Raw genomic sequence first — 25,465 nt, forward strand, 5'->3', positions numbered from 1 at the left:
TCTAATCTCGGCCGTTTCTATTATAACAGAATCCCAATGTGATGACATTTCAACCAAAGACCTCGTCTTTTCAAACTGTTGTTATGCCCATTTTCTATGCAATTTTCAGCCGACTTTCATGGTCCCTTTGTTTAATATGTCGTGAGTGTTGTGCTCAACGCTAAGCAATAGTACGAATAGTTTGACTTATGTAAATGCTATCACATGCATAGTGAACAACTTACACGAAAGGGTCTCAAAGATTCACGTTCTCTTTAACGGGGCGTAACAATCTCTAATCTCACAAGTGGACCATAGTACTGGTCTCAGTCCATTTTCAGTATACGTCCTATCTTACTAGCTGCAGCTCCACACTATGGAAGAAATTTTAAAGGCGCATTTGCATGATCGGTGTTGATAATTCGCAAAAACGTAGATATAAGTTGAGAATGTAAATAAAGAATTACTTAAGATATTAATTGTGGCATGAAACCGCTGGAATATTAGAATAATAAAGCAGTTCACTTGTCTTCCCGATAAGATGGCACCTTACTTGTACTTGTAGCGGACCAGATCTGACGCATACCTACGATCACTGCAGATAATTATTTGCCACACCGCCGTTACTCTATTTTATAGAGACGCAATCTCACTAGGCGTACTCATGGCTATATAGAGTAACAGAATTAATGTAAGTGTCTATGTAATTTAATTTAGTATAATATTTTGTGAATACAGTGAGGTTATTTAATCTTGCGTTTCATTTATGTTGCAAGCCATTGTTCCAATTAAACGGCGTCTTGGCATGGCTACAGGTTCCGTGCTACAAATTTTATGAATGGTCCAGCACGAGCCAGTGCTTGGAATTATTCAATCTACGAAGTCCGATAAAGAAATATTTTCAGAAGAGTCGCTCACGGTCAAACTTACAATGAACGGACCGTACGCAAAAAGCCATTGTCAAGTGCCCAAAGTTTGTATTAAGCACCATTAGAAATTTATACTCTGATCACATACTATTATCATGATCTATTATAATTTGTCTGTTGGCTGATATTCACAAACCAGAGCAGTAAAATTGATACACTTCTGGAAATGGAAAAAAGAACACATTGACACCGGTGTGTCAGTCCCACCATACTTGCTCCGGACACTGCGAGAGGGCTGTACAAGCAATGATCACACGCACGGCACAGCGGACACACCAGGAACCGCGGTGTTGGCCGTCGAATGGCGCTAGCTGCGCAGCATTTGTGCACCGCCGCCGTCAGTGTCAGCCAGTTTGCCGTGGCATACGGAGCTCCATCGCAGTCTTTAACACTGGTAGCATGCCGCGACAGCGTGGACGTGAACCGTATGTGCAGTTGACGGACTTTGAGCGAGGGCGTATGGTGGGCATGCGGGAGGCCGGGTGGACGTACCGCCGAATTGCTCAACACGTTGGGCGTGAGGTCTCCACAGTACATCGATGTTGTCGCCAGTGGTCGGCGGAAGGTGCACGTGCCCGTCGACCTGGGACCGGACCGCAGCGACGCACGGATGCACGCCAAGACCGTAGGATCCTACGCAGTGCCGTAGGGGACCGCACCGCCACTTCAAAGCAAATTAGGGACACTGTTGCTCCTGGGGTATCGGCGAGGACCATTCGCAACCGTCTCCATGAAGCTGGGCTACGGTCCCGCACACCGTTAGGCCGTCTTCCGCTCACGCCCCAACATCGTGCAGCCCGCCTCCAGTGGTGTCGCGACAGGCGTGAATGGAGGGACGAATGGAGACGTGTCGTCTTCAGCGATGAGAGTCGCTTCTGCCTTGGTGCCAATGATGGTCGTATGCGTGTTTGGCGCCGTGCAGGTGAGCGCCACAATCAGGACTGCATTCGACCGAGGCACACAGGGCCAACACCCGGCATCATGGTGTGGGGAGCGATCTCCTACACTGGCCGTACACCACTGGTGATCGTCGAGGGGACACTGAATAGCGCACGGTACATCCAAACCGTCATCGAACCCATCGTTCTACCATTCCTAGACCGGCAAGGGAACTTGCTGTTCCAACAGGACAATGCACGTCCGCATGTATCCCGTGCCACCCAACGTGCTCTAGAAGGTGTAAGTCAACTATCCTGGCCAGCAAGATCTCCGGATCTGTCCCCCATTGAGCATGTTTGGGACTGGATGAAGCGTCGTCTCACGCGGTCTGCACGTCCAGCACGAACGCTGGTCCAACTGAGGCGCCAGGTGGAAATGGCATGGCAAGCCGTTCCACAGGACTACATCCAGCATCTCTACGATCGTCTCCATGGGAGAATAGCAGCCTGCATTGCTGCGAAAGGTGGATATACACTGTACTAGTGCCGACATTGTGCATGCTCTGTTGCCTGTGTCTATGTGCCTGTGGTTCTGTCAGTGTGATCATCTGATGTATCGCCGGCCGAAGTGGCCGTGCGGTTAAAGGCGCTGCAGTCTGGAACCGCAAGACCGCTACGGTCGCAGGTTCGAATCCTGCCTCGGGCATGGATGTTTGTGATGTCCTTAGGTTAGTTAGGTTTAACTAGTTCTAAGTCCTAGGGGACTAATGACCTCAGAAGTTGAGTCCCATAGTGCTCAGAGCCATTTGAACCATTTTGAACCATCTGATGTATCTGACCCCAGGACTGTGTCAATAAAGTTTCCCCTTCCTGGGACAATGAATTCACGGTGTTCTTATTTCAGTTTCCAGGAGTGTAAATTAAAGAATGCAGCCAGCTATTCATGAGGCACCTTTCATTAGTGGCACCTGAAAGCCTTCCCAATTTTTCCCTCGTTGTTAACATTTTCTATGAACGCACATTTCAAACGCTACAATTCAGGGTCTAGATGGTTATCGTCAGAAATAATCTTTGCCCTGTGTACTAACGTAGCGTTTTCTTCTGCACGGGGTGGTGAAAACTGTTAGCGTTGTAGTGTTGGTCAGTGTGCATAAATTTCCTGCACACTGAATGACCAAGCCGACCTACGAACCGCGCAACTAAGACATCCAGTAATGGAAGCTTGCCATCCCTCTCCAACTCGACAGTAAATTTAATATATCGAAAAAATCAGCAACCAGTTACATCAAAGAAATCTAATATCTTAACCGATTTCAGGCGCTTAGTGAATTTCTTTAGAGGGTTGTACAGGAAAATACACCACAAACAAGTAGAAGTTAGATAAGAGCTGCTAAAATTGTCATGATGTCTGCACTTTTTGTTTGGCCCTTTATACCATGGTTCTAGAGGCACTACGAATCACGTGTAAGCATTTACGAGCTCCTAATGTATTAATAGATTAATTATTGTATTACTTATTGCTCTTGTATTTTTAGGATCATAGCAATATGGTGCATGCATCTTATTGTCGACACTCACAAATAATGCGACAGATGTATGTGCCATTTTCTATCTTTAAATTTTTTAAACTCTTCGCCCACAATTTTAATATTCTTATTTAACTTCTGCTTATTTTTTGTGTTTTTTTCCTGTACAGTTTTCTGAAGAAGGGCACCAAGTGCCTGAAACCGGATAAGAAATTAAATTTCTTCTGTACAACTGGTTACTGACTATTTAGATGTACTTAACTAATTTAATGTTGGGATGGAGACCATTCGTGCGGTCCCCGAACAGCTGCAGTGATTTTTCACAACGAGGCCATATGAAGAAGGTGCCGTCAACATACCGTACGAAGCAAGAGAGATGCCATCTCGCAGGGTTCAGAGCTTGCTCCTCAAACTGCTCCATGAAAAAGTTCACGGCGTCAGAGACGGTGGGGATCGTATGGCTGTGCCATCCTTCATCCCGTAATATTCGTAGTTAAGGCACGGCGCGACATTTTCATGATGTTAAGTACAAACTGTTGAGCCTTTTTGGTCGAGAATGACTCGTGAAAAGTGATACAACGTCCAGATTGATTACGTCATTTTGGCCTATACTGTAGAGCAACTGATAGCAAGATAGGACACATGCAGAATAGACACAGACTGAGACCAGTATTTCGACCCGACTCCAAGATAAGAGATATATTATGTACCTTTAAAGACAACCTAAATCTTCCAGTTTCTGGCAAGTAGGGTTTACAGTGTGAATGTGGTAGCACCTACATAGGTCAAACTATTCGCGCTGTTGGTGAGTATTTTGCACTGCGTTCACGACCTATTAAACAAATGGGAACTTGAGACGTCGATGATTGCTTAACATTACCTACAAAACGGGCATAAAATGCTGTTTGAGAAGACGAAACTTTTGACTCAAACATTATCACATTGGAACTCCATTATAAAAGAAGCGGCCGAAATTAGTAAAAAAACAATAACAATTTTGGCAAAGACCGGGGAGACACACTTACTATGTGGGAGCGGGCGTCGGATATCGAAAGAAAGCAAAGACAGTGCAGTCGCGCTACACCGCGCGGTCTTAAAGTCCTTGTCACGGTTCGCGCGGTCTAAAAGGCCTTGTCACGATTCGCGTGGCTCCCCCCGTCGGAGGTTCGAGTCCTCCCTCGGACATGGGTGTGTGTGTTGTCCTTAGCGTAAGTTAACAAATAACGTAGTGTGTCAACCCAGGGACCGATGACCTCAGCACTTTGGTCCCACAGGAAGTTACCACCACCAGTCGTCAATCTTTCCAAACAAAACTAGATGACGGCTCTGTTGTAGCGCTGACGAAAGGTCTTAATTTTTCTCCACTATCCCGACATCTGCCAATAACGGACATTGTTAGTGGAATATAGTAGAGCATTAGGCATCGATGGCTCGACGCCTCTGAGGACGTTTATCTAACTACTACCCGTATCGTAGGGAAATCTAAGCCACCGAAATCCAATATTTGACGGAACGACATGGCTTACGCGTATTACGTGTGAATGAAGACTTCGTTATTTGCTAGACGATAACGCAACTGCCACTGCGGTCATGTACATCGAAGACAACAACCTGAAGGTGCTTAATTCATTAGAAGGTGACAAATACACTCCTGGAAATTGAAATAAGAACACCGTGAATTCATTGTCCCAGGAAGGGGAAACTTTATTGACACATTCCTGGGATCAGATACATCACATGATCACACTGACAGAACCACAGGCACATAGACACAGGCAACAGAGCATGCACAATGTCGGCACTAGTACAGTGTATATCCACCTTTCGCAGCAATGCAGGCTGCTATTCTCCCATGGAGACGATCGTAGAGATGCTGGATGTAGTCCTGTGGAACGGCTTGCCATGCCATTTCCACCTGGCGCCTCAGTTGGACCAGCGTTCGTGCTGGACGTGCAGACCGCGTGAGACGACGCTTCATCCAGTCCCAAACATGCTCTATGGGGGACAGATCCGGAGATCTTGCTGGCCAGGGTAGTTGACTTACACCTTCTAGAGCACGTTGGGTGGCACGGGATACATGCGGACGTGCATTGTCCTGTTGGAACAGCAAGTTCCCTTGCCGGTCTAGGAATGGTAGAACGATGGGTTCGATGACGGTTTGGATGTACCGTGCGCTATTCAGTGTCCCCTCGACGATCACCAGTGGTGTACGGCCAGTGTAGGAGATCGCTCCCCACACCATGATGCCGGGTGTTGGCCCTGTGTGCCTCGGTCGTATGCAGTCCTGATTGTGGCGCTCACCTGCACGGCGCCAAACACGCATACGACCATCATTGGCACCAAGGCAGAAGCGACTCTCATCGCTGAAGACGACACGTCTCCATTCGTCCCTCCATTCACGCCTGTCGCGACACCACTGGAGGCGGGCTGCACGATGTTGGGGCGTGAGCGGAAGACGGCCTAACGGTGTGCGGGACCGTAGCCCAGCTTCATGGAGACGGTTGCGAATGGTCCTCGCCGATACCCCAGGAGCAACAGTGTCCCTAATTTGCTGGGAAGTGGCGGTGCGGTCCCCTACGGCACTGCGTAGGATCCTACGGTCTTGGCGTGCATCCGTGCGTCGCTGCGGTCCGGTCCCAGGTCGACGGGCACGTGCACCTTCCGCCGACCACTGGCGACAACATCGATGTACTGTGGAGACCTCACGCCCCACGTGTTGAGCAATTCGGCGGTACGTCCACCCGGCCTCCCGCATGCCCACTAGAGATGGGGGATCCACTCTTGAACTAATTCATAGAGTTCAATCTTTCAAAGGAGTGAACAATCAGTGATTCAGAAAAAAAGAACGGTAGCTCCAAACGTTTCCCAGGCAGAGAGAGAGAGAGAGAGAGACGGAGCATATCAGCAGCGCCTCTGCTGGTCAGAGCACAGTGCACGCCACACAACACAGCCAGCGCCGGCCTCTGCCCTGCTTCTACCTTGGCTGCCTGCATTGTGCAGTGCCCCATTGGATTTTGTGTTTCACATATGCCGGGCCGTCTCTGTGCGTCGTCTGCCGTGTGCACTGTGCAGTGTCTGGCGCAGCTTAACTTCGCATCGCACTCTGTCGGCGATCGTTTCAGTCGCACGTCCTGCCCTCTGGGCAGTTGATGCCAGCAACAGGACAGAGAGCCACCTAGCGGATAACATAGGAACTACTTGCAAAAACCTGCTCGCAAGGGAGCGGACGATTTGTCTCGGAGCGGGTGAGCTCCCCCCACCCTCGGAACTCGCCCGCTCAACGCTCACCCCACCGTCTCGACTCGAGCCAGAGCGTCGAGCAAAGCGACTCTGGTGTCACTCTGGTCTCTGCGGTCTCAGCTCACGCAGTAATACAGCTCGCGGCTCGACCTGCTCGACTCAGCGCCTCTGCATCGGAGTTTGTCCCCACTGGATATTATTCTTCATAGTAATACCGCTATGTATATTACATTATTATGTTATGTATACATCAATTGTTTTTATTTTATTTTTATTTGTTTAAACTGATTAGATTAGGTTCCTGATGACTACTCTTACTATAGGATTTTTATTATGGACACTCGAATTTACGCTTTAATTACGAGCGAACCGATAAACGTATCGCAAAATGTGATACACCAATATTTTCCTTGTTTTATTCTGCGTAAGGCTATATGCAGCACTTTCGTTTTACAGTCAAATTTATATTTTTTTTCTTATTCTGGTACGGATTTTGCGATTTTAGGCGTCTTCGAAAGGAAAAATATATGGCTTGCGATGTATTTGTATGAGGTTAATGAAATTTTAATACATTATAGCCAAATATATTGTTAATGTAAATCTCAAGTTACATTTTCCGATCACCCAAAAAACCACGCTAGTGCAAAATAAATCAATAATCAAAAACTTTGTCATATCGTGGAAATTTCAATAAACAATACAAAATTCTTACTCATTATCTATGTTACTTCAAAATAGGATCAAATAAGATCATAATACAGGTATAGTACTGGAATAAACCAAGTTTGAAGGGCAATGTGCCTTTCATTTATTTTCTTTTGTAAATGAGTGGTGAGTCATGAAAAACAGCTAATTCATTTCAGGGAGTGAACAGTTCTGATCCAATCTCTGAAAAGAACAGTTTTGCCCATCTCTAATGCCCACTATACGCCCTCGCTCAAAGTCCGTCAACTGCACATACGGTTCACGTCCACGCTGTCGCGGCATGCTACCAGTGTTAAAGACTGCGATGGAGCTCCGTATGCCACGGCAAACTGGCTGACGCTGACGGCGGCGGTGCACAAATGCTGCGCAGCTAGCGCAATTCGACGGCCAACACCGCGGTTCCTGGTGTGTCCGCTGTGCCGTGCGTGTGATCATTGCTTGTACAGCCCTCTCGCAGTGTCCGGAGCAAGTATGGTGGGTCTGACACACCGGTGTCAATGTGTTCATTTTTCCATTTCCAGGAGTGTATCTGAAGCTTAGTCGCTATCTCACACGGACCATCATGACGAAGACAAGGAAGTTAATAAAGGACTCTGGTGTGCCAGGAGAAGTAGCGAAGAAATTAATGCCACATGCCACCAACCACCCCACGCTTTATGGGCTGCCGAAGAATCACAAGGAAAATGTTCCCCTAAGGCCTGCAATTAAAGTAATTTCTTCACGCATCTACAGATCTGCAAAACATCTGGTCGTGTGACAGACACTCAACTGGGACACTGCGAACATAATGTTTGTTAAGTATCAGTCATTCGTTGATACCGTTAGGAAAATAACAGTAAGCCAAAACATCATAATGGTTAGTCTGGACGTTGTGTCACTTTATACAAAGGTGCAGGTACAAGACATGCTGGATTTCTTAGCCAACATTTTCCACGTGAGATCATGAAACTCTTATGCCATGCATTAACACAACGTACTTTATGTACCGCAGCAAATGTTACGAGTTTGACGGACAGCACAGCCGTGGGATCTTCACTGCCTCCGGACGTCGCGAGCTTTTTCACGTAGCACTTTGAGGGGCATGCTCTGAACTCTCAAAAGTTGCGTCCGTCCTGCTTCCTACGGTACGTTGACACCTTCTTGACATGGTCCCATGGTGATAATGCACTGCAGCTGTTCTTCGTCCACATGGACGTTGTCCATCCCAACATTAAACATACTGTCGAGTTGGAGAGGGATGGCAAGCTTCCATTCGTGGATGTTTTAATTAAACGAAATGCAGGAGCTCAGCTTGGTCATTCACTGTACAGGAACTCTACGCACCTGTACTTTAATGTGAACAGTTTTCACCAACATGTAAAGAAGAAAGCGATCCTGGACAGGTTAATACACAGGGCAAAGAGTATTGCTGACGACGACTGTCAGCATTTGAAGTACGTGTTCAGAGAAATAGTTACAACGAGGGTAAAATTTCAAAAGCTGTGAGGTGTCCCTGACAGAAGACACATAGTGAATCACCGGAAGAGGTCAAGCTGGCTGCATCCCTTCGATACTGTGGAGCAACTACTAGCGAAATAAGAGGCGTGCTGAAGAATCACAGGATAAGACTAATGTTCCAGCCCGGCTCCAAGGTAATAGATATATTACGTCCCGTTAAAGAAAACATAGGTTCTCAAGTTGCTGACTTATATGGCTTCCGTTGTGTATGTGATAGCACTTCCGTAGGTCAAGCTCTTGCTGAGCGTTGCGTAGAGCACTAACGATGTACCAAACAAAGGGACCTTGAAAATTCGGCGGTGGCTGATATTGCCTAGAAAAAGGACGAAAATACAGTTTGAAAAGACGAGAGTTTTGGCTCAAATATCATCTCACTGGCATTATGTTATAATAGAACCAGCCGAGATTAGAATAAACAGCAACAATTTTGACAAAAATAAGGGATACACACTTATTAGGGCATAGCGGCGAGCTATGGACATTGCATGAAAACAAAGACGGAGGGTCGACGCTTTTAAGGACACAGCAGCGGCAATTACAAACTTGGTGCCGGTCCTTGGCGCCATCTGACATCACTCGCTACCGCGGCAGGACAGAGCTGCTAGGAGCTGCCAAACTTCCCTTCCGTACCTCTTTGTATAGTTCCAGAAGATGCCATTTCGTCTATAAAATCAGAACATCACTCACCACTGACGATCAGTGATTTTAACTGCTGATGAGGATGGCAGACTCATCTATCAAAAGCTCGAGTTTTTTATTCGAAGTGACTTAGTTTATAAACGGAGAAGATTTTTGAAGCATTCCACCACGAAAGTCTCCGAGGAGACATCCTCATACAATTTTTCTAGTACACAAGATAAAGTATGAAAGATTTAGGATCATGTATAACAAAGGAGCATGTTAGCCAGAAATATATATAGCTGAAGCCAGTAGGAACCAAAATTACTAATGTTGTGTAGGTCGACAACGCCAATTTTTTAACTATGGAAACTTGGCACCACGCAGTCCGATTGGCCTCTGGATTGCTCTGTTTCAAGGTACTATGGACAACGCATGACCGCGAATGCTTAGCCTGCCGGAGCTCGCGATGTATCCAAGGCAGCCCGCACGCCCGGTGGTACCGCGCCAGCCTTCCACTCTGGGGGCGAATGCGCCGGGGTACAGACACATCCATTGAAGTTTCATCATACGACGTTCCACGACCAATACTGTGCTGTCATGCTCACTGTATGACTAAATCGCATGTGACGTGTGTGAGCTCCGATGCGAAGCTTGTGTGTCAATGCCTCTGACGTGAGGTGGAGACAAACAGCAAGACACGTATTCGACACATATGCGTGTTACGTTGGGGCAGTGACAGGGCGAAGAACGTCTGTATCTGTGAACCGACAACCATAGCGCTGCCCCTTAACCGACGAACGGCAACAGAGCAATCCCAAGGCCAATCGGAGCGCGTGACGCCAAGTTTCCGTAGCTTATAAAAAGGGTGCTTTGTGGACCTACACAATATCAGTAATTTTGGTTCCTACTGGCATCAGCCATTCACGGCTAAAATTTAGTAACACAATTTTTCTCCTGCCTGTATATTTCTTACCGCATGGGGCGACCCCAATGCCACGCAACGGCATTCAGTCTCGCTGTGCGCATTCGTTATAATTTACGCTCATCTATAACGGGCGATTAAGAAATTTCCGTGCGAGGGCGTTGCTGTAGCGTATATGCTGCGGGTATGTATGGACCAGTATTTAGCGTGGCATCTCTTTAGGACGTACGTGAGGTAAATGTGCAACTTTAGGGACGCTATCGCCGAATACGACCAAACACGACTAACGTGCTGTTATTCCTTTCTTGGCTGCCGAAGGACAAACGCCGGCAGAAATCCATCGGAGAACGAAGAGTGTGTGTGGGACTACATACCTGTCGAGAACCAGCGTTGTGGAGTGGTGCGCCAATTTCCGTGCTGGTCGTGAGTCGACACAAGACGCCAGTCGATATGAGAGGCCAGCCTCATGCAATTATCGCACCTTCGGTTTCTTAAAAAAGAGCTTGAAGAGTCCACGATTCCTGTCGGAAGCGGATGTGTAGCAGGCAGTTACGGAATTCTTCACGCAGCAGGACACGTCGTTTTACCAGACGGGTATCTACAGTCTGGTGCGTCGGGAGTATGATTGCCTAAATGCTCATGGCGATTTTGCCTGATTGGCATACCGATTCTGGACTGTAAGGCATTCGAACGGAGAATTCTTAATCGCCCTTTATCACACATCCTCGGAAGCTCTGTAGACTGTTCTGTAAAGTATTAGCTCCTAATTACGGAATAAATTTTTCGCTACAGAGGAGTTTGTGCTTTTTCGAAACACCATCGCAGATTGAAACAATCTATTGGAAGTGATACAAAAACGGGAACCTTTCATTTTACCAGGAAGCTACAAAATACGTTCAGTCACTTCTGAAATTGTCGTTAACAATACGGTGACGATGCTGACCGCTTTGGGATCTGGGCACCGTCGCTTCTTCATAAATGTGTTGTTACTCACGTAAGTTTGATAGCGAATACATTCTTTAAATAAAAAAGAACGTGGTTGTAGAATTCTACGGATTTAAACGTAAATGGGGAATATCAGAAATAGCCAAAATAGAGATGAACGACACAAACAACGTCTATTAATACAACGTTAATCAAAATCTGTGAAATAAAAATATAAAATAGTGCCATGGCATTGAAACCGAATTGAAGTATGTTAGAAAATATTTTAAAAAACTTAAATCATCTTCCACATACAGATGATTTAGTAACTGAACAATGTGAATACTGAATAAGCAGAAATATAATTATCTTCCACCAATTTAATGAATACGTGGTCATTAGTCATTGTCCACTACAAGATAATAGATTTCTCCATACTTCTTCCCGCATTACATCTATGAATACAATACTTCCCTGCCACTGTTGCGCATTTCCTATCGTTATCTTTCAGTAGGTCGCCATTTTGGTCTTTTATTATCTCTTGGGGTCCATCAAAAAATTTCCTTGACTCACCTCTATGTCACATTACTTACATTTGGAATCATATCTTCTATGTCAGTCTATAACATGTCCCATTTACTTGTTTTTCTGTCTCTCTTTGTCATTTCGTAGATGAATCTTTTCATTGCTCCTGATTTTCCAATAGTTTTCGCGTTAGAATATTTAGTATCACTATTATTACTCAGTATTGCTAATGCACATTAATTATAAAAATTTCGTTTACTATGAATCAGAATCTTTGCTTTGAAAACCGTATTTATTATACCCAAATCACAACATAACGGTCGGTCTGTCCAGAACTCAGAGCTAATTCCAAACTGGTCCTATAACTTTTGTGAATTTGTGCTATTTCCTTTTTCATATGCTGATTATAGATTATTTTAGTACCATGGCCGTAAGTTTACAGTGTTATTTTTAGATTTTCTCTGATACTGAATGTAGACAGAGAGTACTACGTCATTAGAAAATCGAACATGATTCAGATCTATTTCATTAACATGTACAGCCCATCCTTTTTACACCCTTTAGATGTGTCTTATCTTTCTCTTTGGCTGATGAGAATAGCTATGGCGATATAGCGCATTCTCTCCTGACTCCTCTTTCTATTGTGAATTCATCACTGTCTCGATTAAGGCTACTGAAAGCTGTAGCACATACACATTCAATTTTTGTTAAAACAGCCTAGGTTGAATGAGTACCTTGTTTACCAAATGCTGGTGATATAGATTTTCTTTAATTTCAATCAAAAGCTTTTCCATTTCTAACGATTCTAGACAATGTGACAGTTCGAAATTAAGAACACGCATGATGTTTCGTACATCAGTTGACGCTGTTAACTCCCTAAAGAGGACCGTGGTCCATGAAACATGAAACTAAATACTAACTAAATGCAGTGTTGTGGTGAATCACACTACCTTGTGCTACAACTTCAGTAGCAAGCGGTAATTATGAGCGCCACAATCACTTGATCTCTTCCGCTCAAATTCCGTATACAATTTTGAATGAGCCACAATAATATTCTATTTTTACGTCCTTTCCTTTCCTAGGAATATTTTTAATGAAATCAAACGCCACTGGCTTTGATCTCGTACAGAAAGATGAAAATTACACAGTTGTGTTGTCTTTCCCTGGCACTATTTATCTTACCAACCGTAAGGGCTCATAAAGCTTTTTAAAAAATAAAAGTAAAAATGAAATAGACTTTCACTCGTCGTAAATCAGTGAAGCCCTATAAATTAGTTATTATGGCTCTCTTTTTTTAGTTTTAGTCACCCAACGTACAATTCAGCGTAACTATCTGGTCGAAGCCAAAAACACCTTATATTTTACTGAAATCGCACAGCATTTTCTTCCTTAAAAATCGTCAAGTTATTATGAATCTGAATGTCTTGAAGTAATGAGAATTTCGAATTGTCTCTATACCCATAACACAGATCTGCACGTGTCGAAGTAGAGCAGTACTAATTCGACTTCGGAATGCAGCTGATTGGACTAGTCAGTATTCGTGAAAATAGTGAAAGGTGGCTACACTGAGCCACAGCGCCAGAGATCGCGCTAGAGAGCATTGTTCCGCCTCCTCCACTGGCAGTGATTATTGAGATGTCGTAGTGGGCAGTGCTTGGGGAGAGCTCGTGGTAGTCAGTGCTTGTTAAGAACTCGTAGCAGAGAGTGTTTGTTGAGATGTGCTAGTAGGGAGTGCTTGCTGAGATGTGATACTGAAAAGTTCTTGTTGAGATGTGATAGTAGCGAGTCGGTGTGGAGAGATTGTAATGTCTAGAGTGCTTTTCATCAATATAAATTAAGGTAACAAACTACTTTTCTTTTCTTTCTCATTATTTCAATGTCCTGAATAATGCGTCATTACAGGTTCAGTCAACAAAGCATCTGGCGTGTGTTCTTGTATTAGAGTGTAATTCTGGGTTTTTTGCGCAATTATAGTATTTCTAATTTTCTTTTATCACGTCAGTATAATTGGTATTTAAAAATTCTTGTCTTGTTGAAGAAGAACCGTGCCAGATGTGCGTTGAGTCATACTTCCACATACAGAACAGTTACACTTGTGCTTTGGTTTCGTAGGTTTTATAGTTGCTGGGGACTTAATTAATTAATTGTGTTAATGAAAATTTCCATTTCATTCTTTGTTATTGTTCTATGCAGTCAGATAGCGTAATAATACTACTCAGGGCCAACCGTTACGAGACTTCGTAACCGAACAGACAGCTACTAAATCAAAAAATTAAAATTATTTGCATTTCATAATAATTAAGCCCCCATGCACGTGGCGACCGCTGTTTCGGATCGTCCCTTGGAATCTTCTGATTGTAAAAATAGTAGACAGTAGTATTGTTGTAGTAATTTGTAGTTTAGTAATTGTAGTCTATTTGCATGAGTAGATTTGGTAATTGTCATTCTTTTAATGGTATATTGGCAGAATTTAATTTTCATTGTCTTGTCTACGGGTTTGACAATTAGTGCAATTATTTCAATTGTTCGATTAATCGTGTTTGAGGGAAACATTTCGTGTGAATGGTATTGTTGGAGATAAAGTGTCATTGTGTGTAATTTTCATATAGTGACGAGTTTTGTATGTTTTGTAAATGATTACGCGATCGATGAAAAAGGCAAAAATGATGGATAGTCAGAATGACGAAATTGTTGACATGGCGAACTCGCCAACACAGGAGAACGGTGTGATGAATAATGAAGTGGAAAACAATTTAATAAGTCGGGAAAATAGTCCGGAACCAATTCAAAATTTTTCTCAATCAGAAAATTCACAGAATACGAGATTAACGATAGAAGATTCTGAAATAGTATCGAACACAGATAGCTTTACAGCCATGACGAAAGAAGTTGGTTTCGCGGGAAATGTTAGGGACGAAAAGAATTTCGAACCGGCTATTATGGAGCAGTTGATGGGTGCAATATTAAATTAGAGATCTGAATTAAAAACAGTGACAACACGGTTAGACTTACAAAGGGGAACAATGGAAACACGGTTAGACTCACTGGGATCACAAATGGGAACAATGGAAACACGGTTAGACTCACAAATAGGAACAATCAAAACCGAGATGGGAACTTTGGGATCTGAATTAAAAACTGATATGGGAACACTGGAAACACGGTTAGATTCACGAATAGGGACATGTTTCAAAAACATGAAAGATGAATTAAAGAAAGAAATCAGAGAAGAAGTACAACCGATTTTGAATTCTCACAATAATAGATTAATTGCAGTAGAGATTAGACAAAGGGAACAAGATAGAGAACAGGAAGAAAGAGATCGCGTGATAGTACAAAAATTTTCAGAGTTAAATTTACAACGTGCACATGATAAGGAAGAAATATTTGAGAGAATCGAGGAATCCGTACCAAATGACAGAATAAATAATCTAACACAACAGTATGAACAGTTAACTACCAAATGTGTCAATACTGAAACCCGAGTCGCGACACTTACGGAAGACGTAAGTAAACAGAAAGAAAAAATAGGTGACTTATCGGAAAGAGTTGAGGAGATTTCAGATAAATTGACAAGTCTTAGTTTAAATGGGGATAGAGATTCAGATGATACAGCTCCATTACCATTTGCAGAAACCGAAGAGTACCAGAACATAAGTAAGCATGTTGAAAATCAGGGAAAATTTAATGAACGTGTTAAAAGGGAAGTTGAGGCATTACGAATGCAAGTCAAACAAACTGAAGGCGAAATTGTAGGAATAGACAGCAAAAGAAATTAAGAATCACAGATAGCAGAGGGCTTTGGAGAAATTAATTTGTTTTATTTACGAGATGCAACAAGAGAGCGCCAGGCGCGGGAACTTGACAATAATCGACCTTGGGACTGGGACAGACGCGGTAGGTCTTTGTCGTCACGAGGAGAAAACTTTGACTATAAACACTTCTTAACTGTTCGGAAATTTAAGATCTTTCGCAATTCCAAGAATGACATACATCCATGTGCATGGTTAGATCAATTTACGTACGTACTTCCGCCAAATTTGCCACTAAGTCACAAACTGAAATTTATGTGCAGCTATTAAAGTCCTCAGGGGATTCACTACACTAAGTGAATATGTGTCGTAGCGCTCACAGGGCCCCGAGCTGTAGTGGTGCTATTTCCCTTTTAGTTTTCTGCACCGCTGCCTACTCTTTCACTATTCTTTGTATCTATAAAAAACAATTCTTCTACTATCCATCTATCTAGACAGTAGGTAAAGAATAACCGGATTTGACTGTTTTACCCAAAAGTGACTTTGGAAATTACCGTTTGGACTTACTATATTTTCTGCAGCATTCATTCGTAGTTTAAACGAAATTTTACCTGTTTATCTTCGTGACAATATTACTTCATATGTTGACGATATTCTTATAGCTAAACGTTCTTGGAGTGAGCACAACAAAATTTTGGATTCATTATTATGTATTTTTGCAAGAGTTGGCATTACAGTGAACTTAGAAAAATCTGAATTTGGTCGTTCTCAGGTGAAATTTCTCGGTCACATTATTTCTACAGAAGGTATTCTTCCCGATCCAGAGAAATTAGACGCTATTCGTAATTATGCTGTTCCTACCACAAAACGTGATGTTCGTAGTTTCCTTGGTGTCTGTAATTTTCTTAGACGCTTTGTTAGATTGGATGATTTGGGCACACCTCGTTTACACATTTCAGTTATGCGCACTTTGGTCCCAGAAAATGCTTTCATAAATTACGAGAAAATTGCTACTTCAGTAATATGGAAAAACGTATTCGATCTGTTCTTGCCAAATGCAAATTATGTCAAAAGGCTAAGCCGCCAACTCCTTCTCACAGAGCACCGTTGTTTCCTATCATTCCAGCGAAATTAAAGGACATGGCTGCAGTCGATTTGTTCGGTCCAGTGGTTCGTTCTACTAATGGTTTTGCGTACATTTTGGTAGCAGTGGAATTGACATCAAAATATGTGTGTTTTACACCTTTACGCAAGGCAACAGCTCGTTCAGTATCTAACGCTTTCATCAAACATTTTCTTAAAGAAGTTGGTCATGTTGATAAGGTTATATCAGATAATGGATCACAGTTTCGCTCTAAAATTTGGCTTCGTACTCTACGGCGTCGTAAGATTAAACCAATTTTCATGTTACTTTTTCACCCTCAATCTAACGCTTCAGAGAGATGGATGAAGGAAATCAATAAATTGTGTCGTCTTTATTGTCATCAGAATCACAGAACTTGGGATCAGTATCTTCATATTTTTCAAAACATTCTGAATGAACTTCCTAATGACTCAACTTCTTTACCGCCTCTATTGATATTAAAAAATAAAGTACCAACAAATCGCATTTCTGAAATCGTTCCTTTTCCGCCTTCACGGAAACTGCGGCATTCTGAAGTTGTCAACCTGGCTCTACGAAATATTGCATCTGCGGCTGCTAGAAGAGAGAAATCAGCTAAGCGTCCTGGTCGTTTAAAAACTTTGTCTGTTGGTCAAAAGGTATTAATTAAGTCTCGCCGTTTGTCTCATAAAGGAAAAGGCTTATATCGCAAATTTTTTCTGCTTTATAACGGTCCATATAGAATTCGCAAAATTATTCATGATAACACTGTTGAAGTAGAAACTCTTAAATCTCGGCGCTCTAAGGGAATACATCATATATCGAACGTAAAAATTTTTGTGGAATGGCATACTTTTGAGAAACCAACAGTTATACGTAAACATGCAGAGAATAAAAGGATACCGCGCTGTGTTTTGGCGGCGGCACAGACTCAAAGCAACAGTCAAGTCTGCGCGGCGCAGGAGGCAGTCGGTTGACCGCAAACAATCACCTCCTACGTCACGCGCCTACAGCTGATCGAGCGCTTAGTGTGAATGCACTGACAGCCGTAAACAAATACACAGTCTAATTTCTCCGACTAAATTCTGTATAAAGCTATGGTGACTTTATAAATTATGTTATTAACGTTCAGTATTTTTCAGGATACGGTTGTGTAAAATATTTAAGACCTTTAGGTAAATTCTGTGCGTGTCCGACGTTAAGACGACTTGCTATGGAGAAAATTTCAGGAAGAATGTAATTTCGAAGAAAAAAGTAATGAACTAAAAAGGGTAACTATTAATTGAGTTTATTTTTCAGGTAACATATTTCCACTTAGGTACGTACTTTAGACGTAATTTGCTGCTTGCCATTACGTGATTCATATTTGTGCTAAATTTCATGTTCTATGAATTTACTTGTGAAGCGACGTGCTTGTGTACATTTACTGATTTTGACAATGTTTTATTAATGAACAGTGTTATTACTTGCGTGTATTATGCATCGCTTGGCTGCTATGCTTTTTCACTGATGTCATATTTTTCTATTATGTGCCTACTGTGCTTATTTATTTAAATTATAATTGTCACCTGATTAATTGTGCTGACTGTAGTTAGGTATGTAGGTTACACTTTGTGATTTATCTGCTTGCGCCTTCATGTTTACTTATTAAGATTACATATGAACATTTATTTGCTTATGCTGAATGATGCTAATGACTTGTTTATTACGTAAGATATATGTTTGCTGCTGTGGGTATGGATTGCATATTTACACACTTCTGTTTTGTTGTCATAACTATAAGTTGGTATATAGAAATGCTGATATACTGTGTACAAACATAGAGTTTAGGTCACACTATGGTATTAATTATAGATTGTTCGCTTGGCAGAGCCTCGTTGTAGGGATTGTGCTGCATCCACTTGTTGACATTCTGTTCTCTACTGGTATATTTACGCGCTATTGCATGTTTTGCTTACGCTCAGTGCCTTATATTTTTAAGATAAGAAAATGAACTGCTATAATTCTACGAACGACATTGGTACAAGAAACTGCATAGAAGTCACATGAGCTGGAGATTTTTAGGAAGCTGTATAAATTTATGCTAATAGGAAGGAAGCTAACGACGTGACATACCAACACTAGGTTTAGACCATTGACAGTTATTACACTGCATTCTTCGTGAGCAATTGAAATAGGAAGTGACACTTGACACAAGAAATACTCCACATGTTTGCTTCTGCCATGATTCTTGAAGTGGTGTACACACTGTGAAATATTATGATCATTCACACTCCGTAATCGTAATTAATTACTGAGAGTTATTCGAACTAAATCTGTTAGAGGTCATGTACGCATTTCTTTTATTTAATTATGGACAAGGTAAACAAAATGTATCTTATAATTTATAATGAGTAGCAGATTTGGATCAGATGGATTACACGAGAGGTTGTGTGTTGACATTGTGTCTTCGGATTGTATGAGATGATGAATTGAGGTTTGCATTAGGATTTTGTCTGCACTTGTTCGAGGAGTCTGACTAGAGGAAAGAGTTGTTTTGGAAGTGAAATGATATTGGTGCTGAGGTTTATATGTATCGACGTATTATTGAGGTATTGAGATTATGTGAAGTTGATGATTATTGGAGTTTCGTGGACAAGAGGTAAGGTAAATGAGGTATTATATTGTATTGAGATTATGTAATGCTGATGATTATTGGAGTTTGGTGGATAAGAGGTGAAGTAAGTGAGGAGCATATTTTTTTTGTTGGTCTATATGGAACAAGGAGGATGAAGATGGCAGACTAGAACACTCAAGTAGAAGGAAGATTGTCTACAAACACACTTTGTCAAATCACTAAGCAGTATATACTTTTTTTTGAGAGAAGAAGCATTTGCATATCTTGGCTCACTGACAGTTGTTCAGCAACCGTACATTTTGATCTGGCTTGGCAAACATTGGTCTTGACATGATGACTATGACTTTGACTAACTATTATTGACTGTTATACATTGCTGCTACTACTACTTGATACACATGATGAACATAAAATTTTGACAGAATTGCATTTACACAGTTAACACTATTCAACTACACAGTAGCACTAAATGTGGATGAAAGATGAGTGAGTGTGTTTTGTGTGTTTTGTGTGTTTTCCTTTTATAATCCCAGAGAAGTGATCCCAACCTATCTCCTAAATATTATTTTACTTGTTGTTGTGGCTTGCACTGACACCCATAAATATTATAGGTTTACTGGTATTTGTGTATTGTAATAGTTAATAGGACAATTATCTGATATCATTTATGTGTTTGTTATGATTTGTATGTTTAGTGTAAAAGCATTGTATGTGTATTCAAACTATTGTTCATGCCTGAACTGTCTGATTAGTGATGGTGCTGCACTTTTCAACATGGTGGATGCCACCTGGACATGTTTAATTTCTGCTGATGAACTGTGTGATTAGTGATAGGGAATATTATGAACTGTTACTTGCACTTTTTCTACATGATTGGTGCCACTAGGACATGTTTAATTTCTGCTCATGAACTGTGTGATTAGTGATAGGGAATATTATGGACTGTTATTTGCACTTTTTCTACATGATTGGTGCCACTAGAACATGTTTAATTTCTGCTGATGAACAGTGTGATTAGTGAAAGTGAATATTATGGACTGCGGTCAGCACCTGTTCAACATTGCTGGGTGCCACTGATGGACTGTTTCTACTGAAAAGATGTCACCTGTTGCTGTCTGCACCTGCTCAACATTGCTGGGTGCCACTGATGGACTGCTTCTACTGAAAAGATGTCACCTGTTGATGTCTGCACCTGCTCAACATTGCTGGGTGCCACTGATGGACTGCTTCTACTGAAGTGGTGTTACTTGTTGGTGTCTGCACCTATTCAACATTGCTGGGTGCCACTGATGGACTGCTTCTACTGAAATGGTGTTACTTGTTGGTGTCTGCACCTATTCAACATTGCTGGGTGCCACTGATGGACTGCTTCTACTGAAAACATGTCACCTGTTAATGTCTGCACCTGCTCAACATTGCTGGGTGCCACTGATGGACTGCTTCTACTGAAAAGATGTCACCTGTTGCTGTGTGCACCTGCTCAACATTGCTGGTGCCACTAATGGAACTGCTTATACTGAAATGGTGTTACTTGTTGGTGTCTGCACCTATTCAACATTACTGGGTGCCACTGATGGACTGTTTCTACTGAAAAAATGTCACTTGTTGGTTTTTGCACCTGTTGACCATTGCTGGGTGCTACTGCTGGAACTGTCAACTACTTGTTTCTTGGGCTATGGAAAGCGTTTATGTGAATATTTGTATAAACTGATTTTTTGTGTATTAGTGTTGGTGAAAAATTATGAGACTCTTACCTGCACATATTCGTCATTGGTGACGCTATTAATTGAACTGTTTAACCACATAATACTTGTGTAAACTGTTATGTAAAGTCACATGTATGAAAGAATTCGTATTGCTTACTGTATTATATATATTAGGTTATTGAAAGGTCAGTGCAAAGCCAAAATTTTATCTAGTTATATGATATTTACGCATTAATATTATCTTTTATTTTTGTCTGTATTTTTTTGACGAATTTGGTGGTATTTTCACCACCAATGCTGGCAAAAATACCATCAAATTCTAGCCCGTGGAGGAAGGGCATATGAAAGGTGGCTACACTGAGCCACAGCGCCAGAGATCGCGCTAGAGAGCATTGTTCCGCCTCCTCCACTGGCAGTGATTATTGAGATGTCGTAGTGGGCAGTGCTTGGGGAGAGCTCGTGGTAGTCAGTGCTTGTTAAGAACTCGTAGCAGAGAGTGTTTGTTGAGATGTGCTAGTAGGGAGTGCTTGCTGAGATGTGATACTGAAAAGTTCTTGTTGAGATGTGATAGTAGCGAGTCGGTGTGGAGAGATTGTAATGTCTAGAGTGCTTTTCATCAATATAAATTAAGGTAACAAACTACTTTTCTTTTCTTTCTCATTATTTCAATGTCCTGAATAATGCGTCAATACAGGTTCAGTCAACAAAGCATCTGGCGTGTGTTCTTGTATTAGAGTGTAATTCTGTTTTTTTTTGCGCAATTATAGTATTTCTAATTTTCTTTTATCACGTCAGTATAATTGGTATTTAAAAATTCTTGTCTTGTTGAAGAAGAACCGTGCCAGATGTGCGTTGAGTCATACTTCCACATACAGAACAGTTACACTTGTGCTTTGGTTTCGTAGGTTTTATAGTTGCTGGGGACTTAATTAATTAATTGTGTTAATGAAAATTTCCATTTCATTCTTTGTTATTGTTCTATGCAGTCAGATAGCGTAATAATACAACTCAGGACCAACCGTTACGAGACTTCGTAACCGAACAGACAGCTACTAAATCAAAAAATTAAAATTATTTGCATTTTATTTTAATTAAGCCCCCATGCAATAGATACAAGTCATAATGAGAAAAAATAAAATAAAATGCCATTAACACGTAGGAAAGAATGTAGCTATTTACTTGTAGAAATGTAATCTTTAGATTTCGTTATCCCTTAGTTATTGTCATTTTTAACATTGAAATGTTGGTACAGTGGTCGTCACTCTGCGGCCCGCGGGTCGTATGGGGCCTGAATCGAGTGTCCGTGTGGCTCGCTGTTCTCAGCCTTGTTTTATAATAACATGCGAATAGAAGCTAACACTCGAATCCAAAAAAATCGGTTACCATCAAAAGATCTATATGAGTTCAGTTGCCCTGCTTGATTCCAACAATAATATTTACAGAGAGAGTAATAGGAGTATTTTAAGATGGGATTAGTTTTAATTGACTCTGGTGAATTCGGCCGTGAGCTACAAAACTGGCCACTTACCTCAGGGGCAGGGGGGGGGGGGGGGAGGGGAGAGTGCACGCGGAATAACCTGGCCAAAATGTATACAGTCGGCAGGGCATGTGTGGGGAGAGGAGTAGTGGTGGGGGGTGAGGACAGGCGCCGTAGGGGAAATGGCGTTCTAAACTTACGGTCACATTTTCTGTACATATTAAGAAGATCACCTACACGCCCACACTTGCATGGTGACCATTCAAAAAGATACACTGCTTTGGCTAGCGTCTAAAAAGAATTCCACTTTAAAATGCAAGAAAAAAATGGTTCAAATGGCTCTGAGCACTATGGGACTTAAATTCGGAGGTCATCAGTCCCCTAGAACTTAGAACTACTTAAACCTAACTAACCTAAGGACATCACACACATCCATGCCCGAGGCAGGATTCGAACCTGCGACCGTAGCGGTCGCGCGGCTCCAGACTGTAGCGCCTAGAACCGCTCGGCCACCCCGGCCAGAAAAATGCAAGAAAGATAGCGATTTATTTTCGTCTGGTTTGACAGCCATTTGCAAGTTACAGAGAAACGTCGTGAGTGGCAGATTTTGAGTAACTTACATTTCTCTTGTAGCCATGTTAAAAATTGCTTCTTTGATAAAACATAACGACGTTTACACGATGTCAGCTCACTAACATGTTGTGCAGGCGCAATTTCGAGAGAATTTTGAAAGAGTGGTTTATTAATTTCATTGAGTGAGGAACTGTGGAAAAGTAAAGTCAACAGATTATGAAAAAATACATCCTCGGTACAAAAGTAAACGTGTAATGACTTCACCTACTTTGTTCCAAAACCCACAGGATTCCTCGTTTCACCAGCTAATGATAGCCCCTAAAAATTATATTATTTCATCTAAAAAGTCTGTAGTTAGTGGAATGAAACGTTATCCTGAGCGGATTCTTAAGTGGTGCGGACACTGAGGGGCTACAGGATGTGAGAGGCGGAATGTTTTATTGTTTCTCTTCAAATACCGACAAATCAAATGGGTGAACGACGCGTGCCGATCAACTGCTATGGTATAAATTTTGACACAGCGATTCATGGACACAAATCAGCATTTATTTGTAACAAGGAAAACGAAATTAAATTAAGGCCGTTGTAATTCGGTAGAAGGAGCAGAAGAAAAAGATATCAGAGCACAATTACTGTTTTAATCAATTAATAATCCGCTCACACAGACAATACAACAACACTTCGTCACGGAATTACTGTGTCACAACTTTTAGGTCACTGAGGATGGCAGCAGCCAAACAGACAACAGTTGACACGAAGTGTTCCGAATGGTGCGCCTTCTAGCGGTCAGTACTTAGGGGGCAGTGATAACCTTACCGTGCCCTTACTATAGCTATTCTACTGGGTGCAGATAATATTCTAATTTATGTAGGTTACCTATTAATAGTAACTTACGTATATGTATGACCCGAGGTGGCGCCACACAACGTCAGAGTTGGCTCTTTTGCAAAACAGTTCGACGCCCGCTGGCTTAGTGGGAGTTGTAAGATGAACTCAAAATGTTTTAACTTTCGAAAAGTTGAGGAAGCTAATTCTGAAAATGAATCATATATAATATGACAAATCTGTGTTATGTACCGAATCTTTTCCCCGAAGAACTGTTGCGTCTGAACCTCGGTCTTCGTTACTTCTTACAGCTGGAAACATCCCCCTGGCTGTGGCTAAGCCATGCCCTCGCAATATCCTTTCTTTTACAATTGATAGTCCAGTAAGTCTCACAGGAGAGCTTCTGTAAAGTTTGAGAGGCATGAGATGGGTAATGGCGGAAGTAAGGCTGTGAGAACTGGTCACGAATTGTGCCTCAGTAGCTCAGTAGGTCGAGTACTTCGCCGGGAAAGACAGACATCTCGGTTTCGAGACCTAGTCAGGCACACGCTGTTACTCTGCCACAAAGTTTCAAATTTATTAATTTAGAATTATTGAAAATGCCATACTTCATAAAATGACAACTATTTGTATCAACATCGGCACGAAATAACAAAAAAATTAATAATTGTCATAGGATTCTAAACAATCTTTCAACTTGAGATTAAAATTCTGACCATTTATTGGCTCGTCTGCTAAACAAGTGTGAATTTTAATGATGCGTTTGTGCAATCATGATCATTTGAAACGACATATTTGCGACAATGGAGTTATCCCCGAGTCTTATTTATACGAAATAGCCTTATTTTTCTGTTAACCAGTTTCTGGAAATGTTGATCATTTTCAGATCTATTAAACAACAGAATACATTGCAAGTGGGTTATAATCGTGCGTTTACAATGCTTAAAACATAGTAGCATGCTTTGACTATATGTTAATATTTTTAAAATAAATGAGATTGGTGGGAGAGCGTTTTAGTTAAAAAGTGTGCCTTCTATCTAAACCCGTTGGTACTGACACAGGGCACTATTTATAGCTCCAAGCGTTGCGACCATCACGTTTCTTTTCATAATCTTAGTACAAAGCGACAGCACGAGAGTATGATTCTGGTGTATGGCAGTGAACTGACAGGTTGTTCTCTTGCTAAGACATTTGCTATGTTAAACAACTTTCATATTGTAATTAGATTACGACAAAGAACAGAATTCATTTATAATTTATTTTGGTATTTAACAGACCTGAAGATGGGTCACATTTCCCTAAACCGGTGATTTTGAAATAAAAATCTACGACTGACAGACAAGAAATAATCCTATTCTCTAAAATCATTTAAATCAACATTTATATCACAGACTATTTTTACATTTAAACACAATTGTAAGAGACTGGAGAAAACCCTTATTCAAAATTAATTTTCCCGGTATAAAAAAAGATGATTCGACCTGGTGCGCATTAGGTGTGTCCCATGTCACTTTCATAGTCGGCAGCACAGAAAGACATTTATTCTTCGTAATGAAAAGTAAATCGTATTACCGGGAAAAAGAGAAAAAGTATTAGAACTTTTATTTGTTGTCAGGTAAGGTAAGTAAGTGTACTGTCATATCGCTGGTTTAGTTGTGGAGTGTCTT

Source organism: Schistocerca nitens, chromosome 6 (assembly GCF_023898315.1).
Source record: "Schistocerca nitens isolate TAMUIC-IGC-003100 chromosome 6, iqSchNite1.1, whole genome shotgun sequence".
Taxonomy (NCBI): domain Eukaryota; kingdom Metazoa; phylum Arthropoda; class Insecta; order Orthoptera; family Acrididae; genus Schistocerca; species Schistocerca nitens.